At 36.5% G+C, this 19,079-nt stretch overlaps 1 pseudogene; it reads right to left on the reverse strand.

Annotated features, from left to right (window-relative positions):
* Positions 1-18,433: 18,433 nt before the first annotated feature.
* On the reverse strand, positions 18,434-18,615 carry LOC115917771 (annotated as a pseudogene).
* Positions 18,616-19,079: the final 464 nt, after the last annotated feature.

Consider the following 19,079-nt stretch of genomic DNA (forward strand, 5'->3'; position numbering starts at 1 on the left):
TTCGATTCGTGACTGATATGAATACAAAAAATAGTATTTTACAATAGTATTGATATTGTGGTATTTTTAATTTGTTTATGTATAAAAACCGTCCTAGAATTTGGTAGAAACGTAATTTTACCAGACATATAATCAGTGGTAGTTATATATACACTGTCGCTCATATAGTTGGAATATTTTTGTTTTACGCCAATTTATGAATTAAAAAAAAAAACAATTTAAAAATAATAAATCTAGATAATAGCATACATTCTCAGGTTTTATTGAATAATGATTTGACAATGTGTGTTTTGCGTGACTGCTAAAGCATGTGTATGCTACTATGCTTATCAACTACGGGACCTACGCCCTTAAGTCATACATGACATCAATGAGGATTAATGCCCCACAAAAGGGCACTAATATAGCCCATCGACACGGTTTTGATCCAGGGGCCTCACAATACGAGGCAATTGCTTTTTCACTGAACCATGACTGTACGCAGCGGGGGCTAGGGTAGGGGGCAGTTTCCATAAATAAAAAAACAGAAAATGCAATCAATTTTCAATAATTTATTGCATTTTACCCCTGTCCCCAACATAAAAAAAATCCTCTGGACGGCCATGCATCATGGCTCAAGGCATGGGCACACAAAGATTTTTTTGTATGTTGGGGACAGGGGTAAAATGCAATAAATCATTGAAACGCCCCCTTTAGGAGGCTTATATGTACATAGAAAAAACGCCATCATGTGACCAGACCTTCACAGTATTAGTAGATGTTAAAGGCCCACTGCACTACTTGTAGCTACTTCCGCCCTCTATATAACAAACAATGCCTAATCGGTGACCATTGGTCCCCCATGATCCTCTTTTTCTTATGTTAACTGAGAGCTGAGTTGATGAGATAACCACCTGTCCAGTGACCTTGCAGGGCAGTCTAATCCCTCCTGTAAACTACGGCAGATAAGCTTTAATAGATGCTAGGAAAACATCGATTAAGGGGGGGGGGGGGGGGTCATAACAGCAACAAAAAAGATCGGCTCACCGCTACGCGGCTCGTGGAAGATGCTCCGTATATTTGTAGATGCCAGTAAAACATCACTTACGGGGGTTAAAAAAAGCACCCCCCCCCCAAAAAAAAAAAAAAAAAAAAAAAAAAAAAATCGCCCCTTTCCACCTCTGATAAGTGCCCCATTTTATACGTGCTCCTATCCCTTTTCCTTTTGAGCTGAGCCCTTCACTCTTTCCTGCTACAGATGACACTTAAAGGTACTATATAGGCCAAACAAATGAACAGGTTAACTTCCAACGGCATTTGAAAGACAATTCTAATTTAGAACTTCGCTCAAAAATGAAAGGGTTTGATGAAAATGAAAATGAAAATGGATTTTAATGGAAAAATAACGACCATTAGTGGTCGGATCGACTCAAGTGATGACAATTACATAAGTAATAGTTATTTTCAGACCCTTTTACTGAATGGTCGTACGTTTGGTGCTGCACAAAGATTCAATCAGTTTAATTTTAGCTATTACAAGTAGTGGGTTATTGATGTTGACAAATGCTCGTGAACCTGTTACAGTTCGTTTTATGTATGTTATTACCAAAGAAAAAAGATGTCAGTCAGTCACTCAATAGTGTCCGACATTGAAGTTTCATTGAATAATTGTAATACTAGGACACTGCTAATGTTTAAATTTCACAGATAGAACATACATGACATATTCATAATGCCTGCAAAGTTCCACAGAATTTAATGTTGGCTGCAAAAGGGACATAGTATCTTAAAATAATGTAAAGCTAAGACAGTCTTAAAAAAATTAGCTTCTCTTTTCCTATTTCTACTTCCAGGGATTTCAGATCCGCCTTTTCGGATCTTCGTCGACCAAAACCAGACGACATCTTCAACTCTCTTCGTTGCGTGGCAACCGGGATTCGATGGCGGGTTGCAACAAACTTTCACTCTTGAATACTGTCCAAACGACACGCAGGTGGAGAAAGAGGATTGTGGTGTTGTCATCAACTTGACAGGGACATCCTACACATTGGTGGGACTTAACCCACTCACTTGGTACTGGTTGACTCTATGGGCAGTGAACAGCGCGGGCAACAGTACCCCAGTGGAAACGGAAGCTTCAACAACTCGTAAGTCTCTATATACCCAGATTTTCTTGACGATTGAACTGTATTCATCAATCTAAGCTCAAATTATACTTTTTGTATTACCGAACGTATTCTTTGCTAGCTACTTTGGTGTCATTTGCCGATTTCAATGCACACGCTTATAGTTAAATTTAGGTTTTACTTTTCTTGGGTTTCTGATGCTGAAAAATACAATTACCCGCACGAAACCTATTTGCCTTCTTCTAGGTACTATTTTCAATGGATATCTGTGATCTATTATTTTCTGAACAAATCTCTATCTGGCGTTTTGCGATTCAAACAGAGTAATCAATATGATACCTAACGTTTTTTTTCCTTCTAAATCTGGCTTTAGGATGTTCTTAGTAGATTGTTTCCATAGAAAGATAATAAATTTACCTAATATATATTTTTGAAAAGTCCAGCTTTTATTGTGACCTTCATTTTCTCGTCTCCGAAATAAATATTTTTGGGGGCCATTAACTACACATTCAATCTTAATCGTAACTCTAAGAAACATGCTCGTCTTCTATATTAGTAACAGTATTCTACCTGCTAAAGTAAAGAGAATGTGTCAAAAATGTGACCACAAAAAGGAGAATTTTAGTTTAAATATAGATACTCGTAACAGTTTTTTCTTTTATAGGCCAATAGATTAAGTTATAGGCGTTTCTTTTAAATGATAATAATATGTTACCTTCTGCTTTTAATGTTATGTTTTTGTATATTCAAAAAGTCAATAATTGCCCAACTACACAGTCGAATCATTTTTTTTTGCTTCGTTTATAATGACTCGGTAACATTGTTGAATGTTGATGAAAAAATTGATAATTTTTTGTATAAAATGTTACTTATTATATGCCTTCTATGTACTAACCCTCTGACATGCACATAATCCTGAACATATTCTCAAACAACAAAGATATCTATGGTATTCTTTTTTTATTTTTTCATTTTTTTATTTTTGTATTGCTTCAAATCAAAGATATTTACAATCATTGTTCATTTTAACATTCGATCTGCATAACAAATACAATACAATTCAAAGTAAACAAATGATCATGTAAGAGAATTAATTAGATATCAAACATCAAATCAAATTAAATTAGAGGTCTCCACTTTTGTTTGTGTGTATTCTGTTTTCCTTTTCTACTTCCAGGGATTCCAGATCCACCTGCTCGGTTCTTTGTCGATCAAAACCAGACGACATCTTCAACTCTTGTCGTTGCCTGGCAACCGGGATTCGATAGCGGGTTGCAACAAACTTTCACTCTTGAATACTGTCCAAACGACACGCAGGTGGACAAAGAGGATTGTGGTGTTGTCACCAACTTGACAGGGACATACACACTGGTGGGACTTAACCCACTCACTTGGTACTGGTTGACTCTATGGGCAGTGAACAGCGCGGGCAACAGTAGCCTAGTGGAAACGGGAGCTTCAACAACTCGTAAGTCTCTATATACCTAGATTTTCTTGACGATTCAACTGTAATAATCAATCTAACCTCAAATTATGCTTTTTGTATTACTGAACGTATTCTTTGCTAGCTACTTTGGCGTCATTTGCCGATTTAAATGCACACGCTTATAGTTAAATTTAGGTTTTACTTTTCTTTGGTTTGTGATGCTGAAAAATGCAATTACCCGCACGAAACCTATTTGCCTTCTTCTAGGTACTATTTTCAATGGATATCTGTGTTCTATTATTTTCTGAACAAATCTCTATCTGGCGTTTTGCGATTCAAACAGAGTAATCAATATGATACCTAACGTTTTTTTTCTTCTAAATCTGGCTTTAGGATGTTCTAAGTAGATTGTTTCCATAAAAAGATAATAAATTTACCTAATATATATATTTTTGAAAAGTCCAGCTTTTATTGTGACCTTCATATTCTCGTCTGCGAAATAAATATTTTTCGGTGGCCATTAACTACACATTCAATCTTAATCGTAACTCTAAGAAACATGCTCGTCTTCCATATAAGTAACAATATTCTACCTGCTAAAGTAAAGAGAATGTGTCAAAAATGTGACCACAAAAAGGAGAATTTTGGTTTAAATATAGATACTCTGTTTTGGTCTTTTATAGGCCAATAGATTAAGTTATAGGCGTTTCTTTTAAATGATAATAATACGTTACCTTCTGCTTTTAATGTTATGTTTTTGTTTAATCAATAAATTCATAGTTGCCCAACTACACAGTCGAATCAATTTTATTTGTGTCGTTTATAATGACTCGGTAACATTGTTAAAGGTTGATGAAAAAATTGATACATTTTTGTATAAAATGTTACTTATTATATGCCTCCTACTGTACTAACCCTCTGACATGCGGTGAACAAAATCCTGAACATATTCTCAAACAACAAAGATATCTATGGTATTCTTTGAAGGCGTCACTGTGCAACACCATTTAACAGTGATTAACAGTAAATTCCCCCAACCATTTTTGAATTTTCCCAACCGTTTTTCCATGAAAAAAAGACATAAAGCAGGGTATTAAAAATCTGTCAACATTTACATTTCTGGAATGGTATCTAGCGCAAATTTATTGCTTTGTGACGATTTGCATTCACCTAAAATGTAATTAAATGGTAGTAATATTTATGTTCCTACTTATAAATTGTATTGTTTGGAAGAAAATAAATGTTCATTTTAATTGAATAATGGTCCGTTTTTACTGATTTTTTTCAGATTTTCAGATATTGTACATCTAGCATTGAAGTCACTACCTTAGTACCACTATTTCTTATCGATCTGAACAATGTTACCAAGTCCCTTTAAGAACTTTTTTTTTAGCCCAAAACATGTTTATTTATAATGGTCCCACATTTGGGTACACTCTTGATATAGGCATAAAACATTACATTTCACCCAATTCTTTTTATTGCAACGTTATGAGAATATTTGATTTAGTCTTCACAAGATTAATCCCAATAGGTGCTAATTGAAATTGCGCCTCTCCCATCATGCTCTTAATTCCTACGTACTTCCTTTTTCTGCATATACACTGTCCTTCGTGCATGCGGCCTACACCCACTCTACCCTTTTATTTTGTACAATCTTGTCCACATAGTTCATAATTCTACCCTTGTGCTTCCACACTGCGTCTTGAATGTTGATACCTGTTCTCTTCAGTAGTCTCAGTAGACACAACACTTTTTCATTTTTGAGTAAATGTGTTATAACATGATTTGTTGAGGGGACCACACTCTAAAAGACCAAAGACTTCATGCATGGCTGATTGTTAACGAAACGGAGTTAAGTCTTTTGTCAATTCTGCTTGTTGCTACGGCAGGGAGCCAGTGAAAACGAATTCGTTTGATAAAATTATGGAAATGCAAGCACTACATTAGATAAACAGAACTTTGTCATTCCTTGCTCATTTTTCATGATTGAGGTGTCATATGAAAGGACAGAAACTCAACTTTTTAGAAATGTGTTTTTCTCTTTGAAATTCAGATACCGCCCACCAAATGTATTTTTGTTCCCTCTCTTCATATTCATTTTAATCACACATGCAATGAAATATGCATTATATGAGTTGCATCAAGTAGAGGAGGAGAATCTAAGCTTTACAAATATTTGTCATTTATCAATTATAAATGTGACTAAGTTATGATAAAACATCGATAGTTCTTTTTATAGTTTATAGTTTTATAGTTCGTTTTTTTTTATGGGGCGCACTGTATAATACTAGGGGCTTTTCGTTTGTGTGGACGAGGACGGCGTTCACGTCCTCTAACGATGCAAATTGACGTCAGACACCCGTCCTGTTCACTACCTTATAACCCTTTTCGTTTTAAGTTGACACACGTTCTCTACACGATGACGTAATGGCCCCGCACGCGCTTATTCATTTTCTCCTTCTTTCACTTCTTATTTTGTTCTTCGTTTATTATTCTATTATACTCTCTCTATTTTTCTTATGATATTCTTTGTTTTTCCTTCTTCCATCTTCTCTTCTATCTTTCCATTGTCTATTCTTTATCATTTTCTCTTTCTGTCTTTCCTAATGTTATTGTTGTTGTTATCATTCTATCATTTTTCTTTCTATCTTTCCTCATATTATTCTTTGTTTCTTCCTTCTATCATCTTCTCTTAAGTTATTCTTTGTTTTTATCATTCTATCACTTTCTCTTTTTGTATTTCCTTACGTTATTCTTTGATTTTTCCTTCTTTCACCTTCTCTTTCTGTCTTTCCTTATGTTATTCTTTGTTTTTCCTTCTTTCACTTTCTCTTCAGTCTTTCCTTATGTTATTCTTTGTTTTTTCCCTTCTTTCACCTTCTCTTTCTGTCTTTCCTTATGTTATTCTTTGTTTTTTTCCTTCTTTCACCTTCTCTTTCTGTCTTTCCTTATGTTATTCTTTGTTTTTTCCTTCTTTCACCTTCTTTTTCTGTCTTTCCTTATGTTATTCTTTGTTTTTTCCTTCTTTCACCTTCTCTTTCTGTCTTTCCTTATGTTATTCTTTGTTTTTTCCTTCTTTCACTTTCTCTTTAGTCTTTCCTTATGTTATTCTTTGTTTTTTTCCTTCTTTCACCTTCTCTTTCTGTCTTTCCTTATGTTATTCTTTGTTTTTCACTTCTTTCACCTTCTCTTTCTGTCTTTCCTTATGTTATTCTTTGTTTTTTCCTTCTTTCACCTTCTCTTTCTGTCTTTCCTTATGTTATTCTTTGTTTTTTCCTTCTTTTACCTTCTCTTTCTGTCTTTCCTTATGTTATTTTTTGTTTTTTCCTTCTTTCACCTTCTCTTTCTGCCTTTCCTTATGTTATTCTTTGTTTTTTCCTTCTTACACTTTCTCTTCAGTCTTTCCTTGTGTTATTCTTTGTTTTTTCCCTTCTTTCACCTTCTCTTTCTGTCTTCCCTTATGTTAGCCTTTGTTTTTTCCTTCTATCATCTTCTCTTATGTTATTCTTTGTTTTTATCATTCTATCACATTTCTCTTTCTGTTTTTTACTTTCTGATTTACGCTACGATGTAGCAAGATGACGTCATTCTGACGACGGGTCACTAGTTTTCTGACGAACCTCAAATCATCGATGAACGGGTTCGCAAATGTGGCCTGACGACGCCAGACGACCCGACGCATGCGCAGATCGCGGAAATGACGTCACATATTAGACGTCGACTATGTCAACGTGACAAACGAAAACCCCCTATTATAGTGTCCTTTTCACCCTCATCCATTTCACTCTATATCATACTTTAATCCTTAGGTGTATGCGATTAGTAAACCATGATATATCAACAGCTTTTCATTTGATGAATTAAACTTGTCAGAATTATTTATTACTATTTCTTTCATTTCAAATCGAAATATTGCAAACACAGCTTTGTGAGGTTAAAAATCACTCATGAAGCGTCACTAAATGACAGCTCGGTTTCTCTTTTTCTTCTCCATGCTTCCTTGTTTTGGCCTTATACAGCATTGCAACCCGAGAGCTATGGTAAGGGTCAACGTTTTATTATTAAGAAATCCCTTTTGTTTGCTTTTTGTTTGGTTGGTTTTGAGAGGAAATATTTATCTATTCATTTGTTTTATTGATGTACCACTTGTGGGATAGAACACACTGATTAGCATGAATTTTGTTTTCTCATTTCAAAGTTTTCTGCGCATGTCGTCATTCTCAAGTCCAGAGAATGGAGTATATTTAATTTTTCGTTTCGTTCCCTCACATGCAATCATAAAATAAATAGTTAGTTTTGACATGTTTTACAAGAGTATTACTAATCATAATATATAAAGGGATTCAAAAACAGGACAAATAGAATAACGTTTACCTTTTTAGCATCAACCTTGTATGTTTACTAATTTAAAGACTGTATGTTCATGAATCAGATTAAACAAATCTTACAGAATACATAAGGCATTAAAAACCGCGATGTGGATTAAACCGTTCCACTCTCTGCCTCTCTTTTTCTCTAAAATATAATAGGGACACTATTATTCTCTGTTTGTTTGTTTTTTCGTCATATAGGTGTAACCACCAGCTGGGACAAACAGAAACATATCTTAACATTGTCAGAGGCAAACCAAACCCTGGATGAAATCTGCTTCATCACACTGAGGACTTACGACGGGCCAGACTGTGCTTCTGTGAATGAAACAGAGTGCGTTGAACCGGGCACTGAGGTCAGCATTGACCTGGAAGATGACATAGTCTTGGTGACCTTTGGCAGGGAGCTGTGCAGTACACCAGCTTATCTAACAAGTAAAGCTGATAAGTATTCTTTCTTTTATAATTATTTATGAAAAAGGGGGAATATTTCGTATTACCTCCAGGCATTTACTATCAATTCCCATTACTAACAAATTTTCGCAATATCTTGATGTCAATAAGGTTTTGAAACATAAAATATATTTCTGAATTGGCAATAAAAGCAGACATCCCCTGATTCTATGAAATAAAATGCTTCCCTAATAAGGTACTATGCAAAGTGCACATCGAAACAAAAACCGATATTACCTGGATGGGCCGTGAACATGTATACACCTTTGCCTTTGGGTGAATTCGCATGTATGTGCGTGTGTGTGTGTGTTGTGGGAATGAATTTGTGCAAGTTAGTGCGCGTGTGTGTGTTGTGTGGATAAATGTGTGCTAGTGGGTGTGCGTGTGTGGGTGGGTTCACATTTGCTTTTTATTCAAGTATTAGATGCATATGGATTCCCGTGTGTGGGGTATATTTAGGCGTAATAGTGGATAAACACGCATGTGTGCAGGTGTGGGTAGATGGGTTTGTGTGTGTGGATTAATATGTGTGTGTGTGGGTGAAGCACGTGTGGTTTTGTATATTATTAGTAGATAAGCAATCTGCCAAACATAACAAATCCTCATACACGGCTTCATAACATGTTATTTGAAACAAAGGGGAAATAGGGATGCGATCGGAACATACGGACATGAACTATTGGATTTAACAACAATTTGCCATTAACCCTAAAAAGGCCGGGCTACTTTAGGTCTTAATACGGCCGGGGGGGGGGGGGCATTATGCCCCCCATAAGATCTCGGCCGTGAGGCGGTCGATCTCCGTGAAAATTTGCACGCATGTCAAGTGAAGTGTATGGAATAATATGATAATTTAAATTTTTTGAAAAATTCACTCATTTGCATATTTATGGTAATTTATGCAAAAAAGGTCATACAAATCACATTTTTACTCATAAATCATATATTATTCATATTTAAGCATTCTTTTTCTCTCTATATATTCATTAGACCATTCGGAATAACAATACGACAACAAAAATTGTTATCTCTTGTTTTGATATTGTCTTATGTATTTCAGTCTTTTTTTTTTTTACGTATGTATTTTATTGTTTTTTGTTGTTTTATTTCATTTATAACTACAATTCAACTATTTTGACTCCCAAAACAACCACCTAAACTTTAAACAATAACTCATGTTTGATCTATTTTTAGGAAAAGTGACTTTTCCATATGTTTTGTACACAAATCACGAAAATGAGCGATTTTCGGGCTGACAGCAAAAACAAAGGGTTACGTGACCTTGTTATCGTAAGTCCGATTTTCATATATTTTTTTTTAAGTTGCGCAAGACTCTAACGAAAAAAGTCAGCGAGCGGCGGGGCGCCATCCATATGCGTTCCCAAACAATTAGAAAAATCGTGGAGGAGAGGAGGGGGGGGGGGGCATTGTCTAGAAAACCAATATCCATAACATTCTAGTCATGGTATTGTTTGTCCTAGACTTACCAATTGGGGAGCAGCCATCAACTGAAAGCAGCCCTCCATTCATGACAATCGCTATTGGAGTGATAGCCGCTGCTGGTTTCATCCTGCTCATTTCGCTGGGTTTGATGTACTTCTATGGAATGTTATGCTGTGTGAAACGAAAGAAGGGTATGTTGTAAAGCAGATGGCCCCCTGCATTCACCTCGAACATACCACAATATACACGTTTCCCAAGTATTCACCATTTTATGTTTAATGTATCTTCTCTATATGTTTCAATCTTCAAATTTCTTGTTACAATTTCTTTTAATTTTTTTAAAATTTCATTTGTTTTTATTGTTTGTTTTTCTTTATATTTTGTTTTTAATTAGTTTTTTTCTTCTTCTCTCTTTCGGATTTATTTCTCTCTCTGTCACTTCTAGTGCCCGTAGGTGGCGTGATTAATTTTAATGAGACTTCACTTTTGTTTTCTCCTGTGATTTCTCAATATATTGTACATAAATTGTTTTCTTTCGCTTCTACTGCTTTTCTTTCCGAATTTTTTCTTTCCCCTTCTTTGTCCTTATTTATGGTATTTCTCTTTATTTGTTTTCAACTATTTTCCCTTCTTTTCACGCTACTCATAAAATGTGCACTTTTACTTTCACCTCCTCTTACCATTTATATTAACCAAATATATTATTACCCTTTCCCTCTCCTTACTTCTCGTACATTTTGCTTGTTTTCATACGGAGGCAGGAATTTCGAATTATTATAGGTCCATACAGCAAGAAATAAAAGAACAAGATGGTTACAACGATCAACATATGATGAACGGGAGCTTTACCGCCAGTCAGAGGAATATGATGTTAGATATTCTTAATGTTATTTTTAATTACATGGAAAGACAAACAATAATTACCCATTCCTTGTAGGCTTCTATTATTTTATTCTTATTTGTATACATATTTTAGGTAAATTTATATATGAGCAAGTTTTAAATGTAAAAAAATCAATTGATAAATCTGTCATTAGAAGAAGATTTTTTTTTTAAAATATATCTTTTTTTAAATATGAATAAAGTCAAGTACTCTTAACACAGTATAACTTTTGCCATAATCTCTACTTTTGTTTACATTATCTTGTTATTTATATTTAATTTCATTCCGTGCACTCCTAGAAGACGATGAAAACAACACTCAACCAGAAGCCCAAGTGGTAAGTCTATAATTTTGCATTAATTAACAATATGATATTTTAAAAAAAAATATCTATTAAAGATAAATCCAAAAAGCATTCATTAACTTATCATTGTTTTCCTTGGCAAGCTCATCTGTGGCATGAAGAAACAACATATCTCTCAAAATTCAACATTTGAAACAAAGATGATACATTTCAAATCATAGCTAATCCGAAGAAATGAATTGGTCAAGTTGCGCGTCGAAGATAAAAAAAGTTAAATAGTGATTTTGTCTTTGTTTCTAATTCAAATTTGATCGAAATTGACGATCAGTTGCGGAGATACGTTGAAAAAGTTTCATACTCAAATGCACGTTAGAAAAAAAAAAATACCGTCTGGTCACTTTGCTCCCACATTTCATTGTTCACTTATTCACACTTTGGTTACCAATCTCAGGTTCAGTCCATTAGATAAGAGTTTCACGTTGTGAAAGAGCGAGGAAAGCTATCTTTTTTAAGCTGAATCTTTTAGAAAAGCTGGGGGCATAATGTTTTTTTCGTCCTAGGCGCGATAATCCGTAAATATACGTCACTGGATTTTAAGTTGTAAATAAGATGCCTCTTGAAATTACAAGCTCCTGGAGTATCCACCATAGATTTTCAATCATTCCTTTCATTTCATTATTTGTATATATTATAAACGCATATAAGTAAAAAAAATGCTCATTCATCATTCAAAGGGATGAGATACAAACCATTAATACAAACCTTTAATAATAATGACATTTTATATATGATAATTTGAAATTCACTTTAAAGTTTTTTGCTTGACAATGTATTTCTAGGAGGACAAAGGAGACTATGCGGACAAAGCACAGGTACCTCCATCTCACGCCTCCGAATCAACTACAAGCTACTACATGGACTTGAGACCTGTTCCTCGCACCAACAATGACACAACTACAAGCGACTACATGGACCCGAAGCCTATTCCTCGTACCGACATTGACACAACTACAAGCGACTACATGGACTTGAAGCCTATTCCTCGCACCGACAATGACACAACTACAAGCGACTACATGGACTTGAAGCATATTCCTAGCACCGACAATGACACAACTACAAGCGACTACATGGACTTGAAGCATATTCCTCGCACCGACAGTGACACAACTACAAGCGACTACATGGAATTGAAGCATATTCCTCGCACCGATAATGACACAACTACAAGCGACTACATGGACTTGAAGCATATTCCTCGCACCAACAGTGACACAACTACAAGCGACTACATGGACTTGAAGCATATTCCTCGCACCGACAATGACACAACTACAAGCGACTACATGGACTTGAAGCATATTCCTCGCACCAACTGTGACACAACTACAAGCGACTACATGGACTTGAAGCATATTCCTCGCACCGACAATGACACAACTACAAGCGACTACATGGACTTGAAGCATATTCCTCGCACCAACAGTGACACAACTACAAGCGACTACATGGACTTGAAGCATATTCCTCGCACCGACAATGACACAACTACAAGCTACTACATGGACTTGAAGCCTAATCCTCGCACCAACAATGATGACTACGACAGCCCTAGTTTTACTCGAAAGGAATTGGAGGCTGTCTATGTGAATACAGACATGACAGATGGAAATGCGCTGCAAAACGATCCAGACAATCAAAATTATGTTAGTCCTAGTTTTAGTCGAGAGAGTTCTGCGGCTGTGTATGTGAATACAGAGGAAGAGTCGTCTGAAAACGAATCCGGTTATCCTGAATATATTAATACCCTTCCTACAGCACAAGAAGATGATGATAAAACAACCACTACATATATGGAAATGAAACCCATACTATCTATGCCGTCGCTGTAACATCTTTCTTCAACAATAAAGAAGAGTGACACACTTGGTAAATCCAAGTTGTGTATGCTAACACATGGGCAATGCAAAATGAAAGATCCCACTTAATTATCAATATCGAGTTCTTCCTCAGGAAAAAAGGAAACTTCCATCGTCACAAGATTTTAAGGATCTACATTGTTAAAGGTCTGTAAATAACATTTATTTCCGTTGTGTAAACTAAATTAATATATCTTTTGATAATTTCACAAGTGAAGATACCAAGAACACAAAAAACAAACTAAGGTATAATTAGATACTAGTTGATGCCCAATATTCTTTTTTAAAGAGTACAAGTAGGCTTATACATGGTATTTGATTCATCGAATTCTTTCACACCTCCATGTATAATGAGTGGACGCGAATAATAGTACACTTCATAATAAAGTAGTCATATGAAATGAATATTAAGAGAATGCCGCATATGTTGTATTTAGATTGATATTATAAATGCATAATCAGAATTCACTCGTAAGATTGTAACAAATCATGAAGAGGCGGTTCCATCACATTGTAAACAATTTCAGACTTGTTTTAAAGAAATATACTGGTAGACATGCAAATTCACATAGACATAATGTGAAAAGTCAGACCATTTATAAATGACCATGAGCTTTTGCAACTTTTGCACAAGCGATTCTTTGTCCTTTTTTTTGGTCACAATTTTACATTAAGATATTTAACCCGTATATCCATTTCAATGCTTATAATTATCTATCTGTATATTTATCACGTGAACATGTAAATATATATATTTGCTGGTTTATAAAAAAATATATATATATTTAAGGAATTTTAATGAATACTGTGTTTCCGAATTGTTCGTAGCCTGTCTGTCACCAATCTGTCACCGACGTAAATGAAAAACCTAGATTTCTAAAATCTGGTTTATTCAAGAAGGGTCGGGATTTTTCTGTGTGACACCGCCTAATATGTGATATTTAGATGAATTTGAAAAACGGACTTTAGTTAATTATAATTCAGTATCCGTTACTATTCGATATATTGTAAAGATGTTATGCAAATACATGGATTACAAATTACCAATATTTACATGATACTAAGAGTTAATTACTTTAATCATATTTTCTCAAAATATTCATACACAATTTTAAACCGGAAAGTAAGATGTAATGCACTATTATATATTATATGTTAGATTTTTCACTTCATCTGATTTTACATTTGATATTACAAATATCATATAATCCTATTTTTACCCTTCATCTTTGTTGCTGATAATCCTTATATAAATCATTAAAAGACTTATGACATTCCAGGCTTGCCCTATTCCGCCTTTTTGTAGTAGTGCAAATAACACAACGAAACCATAATACTATTGTTAACTTTTCCCTACTCTAGTTATGTAGGCATATGAGTGCAATGATGTTTGAATCTGTTCCAGAGTAAGAACTACCCAATTTTATCAACGGAATGCTCAAACCATTACACGTTCGTGCAATTAAGTTGACCATGGAAATATGTGGCTCACGCACTGATGCAACGATCTCGTTATTTACATTTATGTGAAGAAAATATTTATTGTTGTGTATGATCTTAATGAGTTAATAATAAGCTTTTATGAGCATCTGAAGTAGTTTCTAATTAAAATACCTTTGTCATACCTTAAAAATTCTGACTGAGACAAAAGCTTCCGTATATAGATGGAATAGATGGAATACGTAGATGGAATAATAATTCATACATCGCAATATGTAGAATCACAGTAATGCACTGAATAAAATACCACAATTCAAACAAGTGTTTCGTAGAGCCATATTACATTATTTTTGTAAAATATTCCTTCGTATACATGTGCATGATTTTAAGCTGGCTTTCGAATTATATTATGGTCATGCGAACTGAATTGTGTTTTTATTACAATAAGTAAGTTAAATAACAACAAAAGTAAATATGATATAAATAGTCAATGTCATTTGAATAGAGGTGAAGGGTACCGGCAAAAAGGAGAAGGAAGAAAACAAACAAAAGAGAACAAGAAAATTAAAATATGAGGGCTCAACAGAGAGAGAGAGAGAGAAAGAGACAAAAGAGTGAGAAGGGAAGAACTGGTATGTGACAGTGAGACTCAGCCAGCCGCTAAATAAGCCGGGGGGGGGGGGGGGGGGGGGGGGGGGGGGGGGGGGAGAGGACACTTTTTTTTTGGTCTCGAAATTTGAAAAATTGACATTTTGTTCCGTTGGGGGGGGGGGGGTGAGGTCACCTTTTTTAGGTCAGCCATTGGCATATTTTTTTTAATTTTTTTTTCACAGAAAAGGGGGGGGGGGGGTTGCACCAAAATACACACATAAAAAAAACCGAAGGGGGGAGGGTCAACCCCCTAACCCCCTCCCCCCTTCCGTACGTGCCTACTCGTCTGAAAATAGTTTTTCCCCTCCCGCGCGAAGCGCGGAAGCTTTTACGTTTCATTAAATCATTAGAGAAAGAAGACGATTCGTTGTACAGTTTTTTACTCTTAATCCTCGTCTTAATTCATCCCCCTCTCCTGCGCAAAGCTCGGAAGATTTTACGTTTCATTAAATCGTTAGAGAAAGAAGACGATTCGTTGTACCGTTCTCGACTCTTAATCCTCATCTGAATTCAGTTTTCCCCTCCTCCCTCCTGCGCGAAGCGCGGAAGCTTGTACGTTTCATTAAATCATTAGAAAAAGAAGACGATTCGTTGTACCGTTCTCGAAAATAATCATCGTCTGAATACAGCTTTTACGTTTCATTAAATTATTAGAGAAAGAAGACGATTCGTTTTACCGTTCTCGACTCTTAATCCTTGTCTAAATTCAGTTTTCCCCCCGCTTCGACGTTTCATTAAATTTTTAGAGAATGAAGACGATTCGTTGTTCCGCTCTCGAAAATAATTTAGTTTCCCCCACCCGCGCGAAGCGCGGAAGCTTTTACTTTTCATTAAATCATTAGAGAAAAGGAAGAATCGTCGTACCGTTCTCGACTCTTAATCCTTGTCTAAATCAATTTCCCCCCTTCCGCGCGAAGCGTGGAAGCTTCGACGTTTCATTAAATTATGATAGAAAGAAGACTATTTGTTGTACCGTTCCCGAAAATTATCCTCGTCTGAATTAAGTTCCCCCTGCCCTCCCCCGCGCGTAGCACGGAAGCTTTGACGTTTCATTAATTCATTAGAGAAAGAAGACGATTCGTTGTACCGTTCTCGACTCTTAATCCTTGTCTGAATTTCAAATATGTTCTTTGTCTATTCCCTTTTCTTCCTACGTCCTCTTCCTTTACACTCCTCTCTTTTTTGGCCGGCGTTTATTGGGGGACCACCCCACCGCCCCCCTGGCTACGCGCCTGCTGTCAGATGAACATATGTTGATAACTTGTCCGCCCCGGAAGCTCAGGGGCTTAAGGTTTTAATTTACGGTCAGATTAGCATTCAGGGGTCCGCCTTAGCGCCCTAGACGGGGTCCAGGGGGCAGAGCCCGGAAGTTTAGGAGTTTGGGCATTTAATTACGGTCAGATGAGCATTATTTTGATACCTAATTGTTACAATGGCAGGTCACTAATTGGCTTGGGGTTCAGGGGGCGGAGCCCCGGAATCTCAAGGGTTTTAGGCACTCAATTACGGTCAGATGAGTATCGAGGGGCCTGCCTAAGGGCTCTTGGTTGGGTCCAGGGGGCAGATCCCCCAGAAGCTCAGGGGTTTTAGGCGTTTAATTACGGTCAGATGAGCATTTTTGATACCTTATTATTTGTGACACTAGCAGGACACTATGTGGCGTGGGGTCCAGAAATCAGGGGTTTTAGGCATTAAATGACCGTCATATGAGCATCTAAGGGCCCGCCTTAGGGCCCTAGGTGGAATCCAAGGGGCAGAGCCCTTAGGATTTTAGGCATTAATTTTAATCATGGTCAGATGAGCATATTTTGATACCCCATTATAATGTGACACTGGCAGTTAACTATTTTTTCTTTCTCGCTCTCTTTCTTTCTATTTCTCTTTAATATACTTTTTCAAAGAAAGTGTGGGGGAGGGGCTCAAAGATCCCGATCCCCGCCGTTCCGCGGGCCCTGATATGTAGGCATCTCAAGAAGCATTTTCTTGCCTGGCTGTAAATTTAGGAATTTGTCATTTTCCAACAAACGCATGAAGTGAGGAAAATTATCTCATTTCAGCATTATTTGTTAACCACCGTTATGAAATTATGAATAAACCACGTTTGAATTCTATTTCTCCAACCCCCCCTCCCCTATCAGTATGCCAGTGCCCCCCCCCCTCCGATCTACACCTTGTTGGCGGGAAAATTGCAACTGATATCCCCCTTCTTTTCTTTTCTTCTTCCTATTTTGTCCTTTATCTCTTCTTTATCTTTTTCTTTCCCTTTCCTTCGTTCTCTTTTATTTTTTTATTTTTATCTTCCCTCTTTTCTTTTCTTCTTCCTCTTCTTTTTTCCCTTTCTCTCCTCTTTCCCTTCTTTTCCTTCTCTCTCTCTCTCCTTTTTTTTTGCGGGGGGGGGGGGGGGCAAGGCACGCTCGGCCCCCCTGGATCCGCGCCTGCTGACACATTTACATCCATTTGAAGACAGGCTGGAAATGATGGTTTGAATGCTTTAGAAACAAAGGGACGAACAAGCTTATCTCCTCATTGGATAATAAAGATAATTCCCTATCTCATAATATCGTATCATATATTTTTAGCGAAGAGAGTAAGCAGAAAAAGCATAAAGACATTTATTAAAACAGTTATGCTAGGGTTTGCAACCATGTGTATAAGGCAAGTAGATACGTTTTGCATTAATCGGTGTTACTAGAAGACAATCATACATTTTGCACAATGGGTCCTGAATAATTCGAGAGAATGAAATAAAATGAGTTAATTATTCCGAAAATGAAATAGAATCCTATATCATAATCGAGAGGTGTTGTGGTCTAGTGGACGTCATCGGACTGTGGATCGTCAAGGTTCGCGATTCGAGCCTTGCCGCGGCACTGGTGTCCTTTGGCAAGACATTAATCTACATTTGCCAGTCTCCAGTCTCCACCCAGGTGAAGTATAAATAGATACCCGGTAGGAATAAAATAGTTAAATACTTTAGTGCTTCATTGTTCTAACTCAGCTACTGCCCGGGTAATTATATGATACTTTGTATCTAGAACAGTTACGAACCTTTGGAATGATGAACCTTAGTCATTATCGGACCTGTACCTGTATACCTGCGGATGACGCTTTGAAGTAATGCACCAAAACATACCTTCAGAAAAAAACGAATGCACCCCCCCTCCGTTCTGTTCCTAAACCCGCCATCTAATATGTCCTTTAGGGATGTAATTTCCCCCACATTTCTCTTTTAATTTTTGGTAAATCAAAAATAATTTGTGAAAAAGAACTAGTAGGAGAGGGGGAGTGTAAAAGAAAGATAGGGAGAGAGGGAGAGAGAGAGAGAGAGAGAGAAAGAGAGGGAGAGAGGGAGAGAGAGAGAGAGAGAGAGAGAGACAAGCAGGAAGGAGGGAGGGAGGGAGTTCTGGGTTCTGACTTTAGTTTGATTATTACCCCTGAGGGGCGGGCCGATCCCGAAGGTTCTGCAATACCGGGCCAACCCGTGACCAGGATGGAGCAAGCCCCTATTCCATGGTCTAGATTCAAAAATCATTTTAATATACAAGCGACTCGGTATGTCGCGTTTCAGATATTAAAGGTAAACCAGTTTTGAAACGCCCCCCTCTCAACAAATGAAATTGAAGCTCTTATTACCAATCATTATGAAAGAATATGTTTTGACGTACGTGATCATACAAATTTTGCCGAGAAACCGCCTACTAATTGATATATTTGTTAAATTATTATATCTAATACCACACTAATAATAAACGATTGCAGATTAAATATACTGTATAGTATATTCAGAGTTACAAGTGAAATGCAAAAGATTTGTTAAAAGTGAAACATGGTAGGGCCTACAAAGCATTGGCAGATAATTCATATTATTATGTCAGGCGTATATTGTCAATTTCGTGAATGTTAAACAACTACACATGGTATATAATAAAAGAAATACTAAGTTACTGATTCAAGGTTGTCTAAGAGATGGGTTATGATACATTTTAAATGTGCTCACCATGAGTATGTCCTACGCGTATTTACACAAAGGATGACAAATAAGAAAGGGACAACGAAGAGTGATAAAGAGGTCACTTCAAGAG

The sequence above is a fragment of the Strongylocentrotus purpuratus genome, unplaced genomic scaffold, assembly GCF_000002235.5.
Source record: "Strongylocentrotus purpuratus isolate Spur 01 unplaced genomic scaffold, Spur_5.0 spur5_scaffold_1, whole genome shotgun sequence".
NCBI lineage: Eukaryota > Metazoa > Echinodermata > Echinoidea > Camarodonta > Strongylocentrotidae > Strongylocentrotus > Strongylocentrotus purpuratus.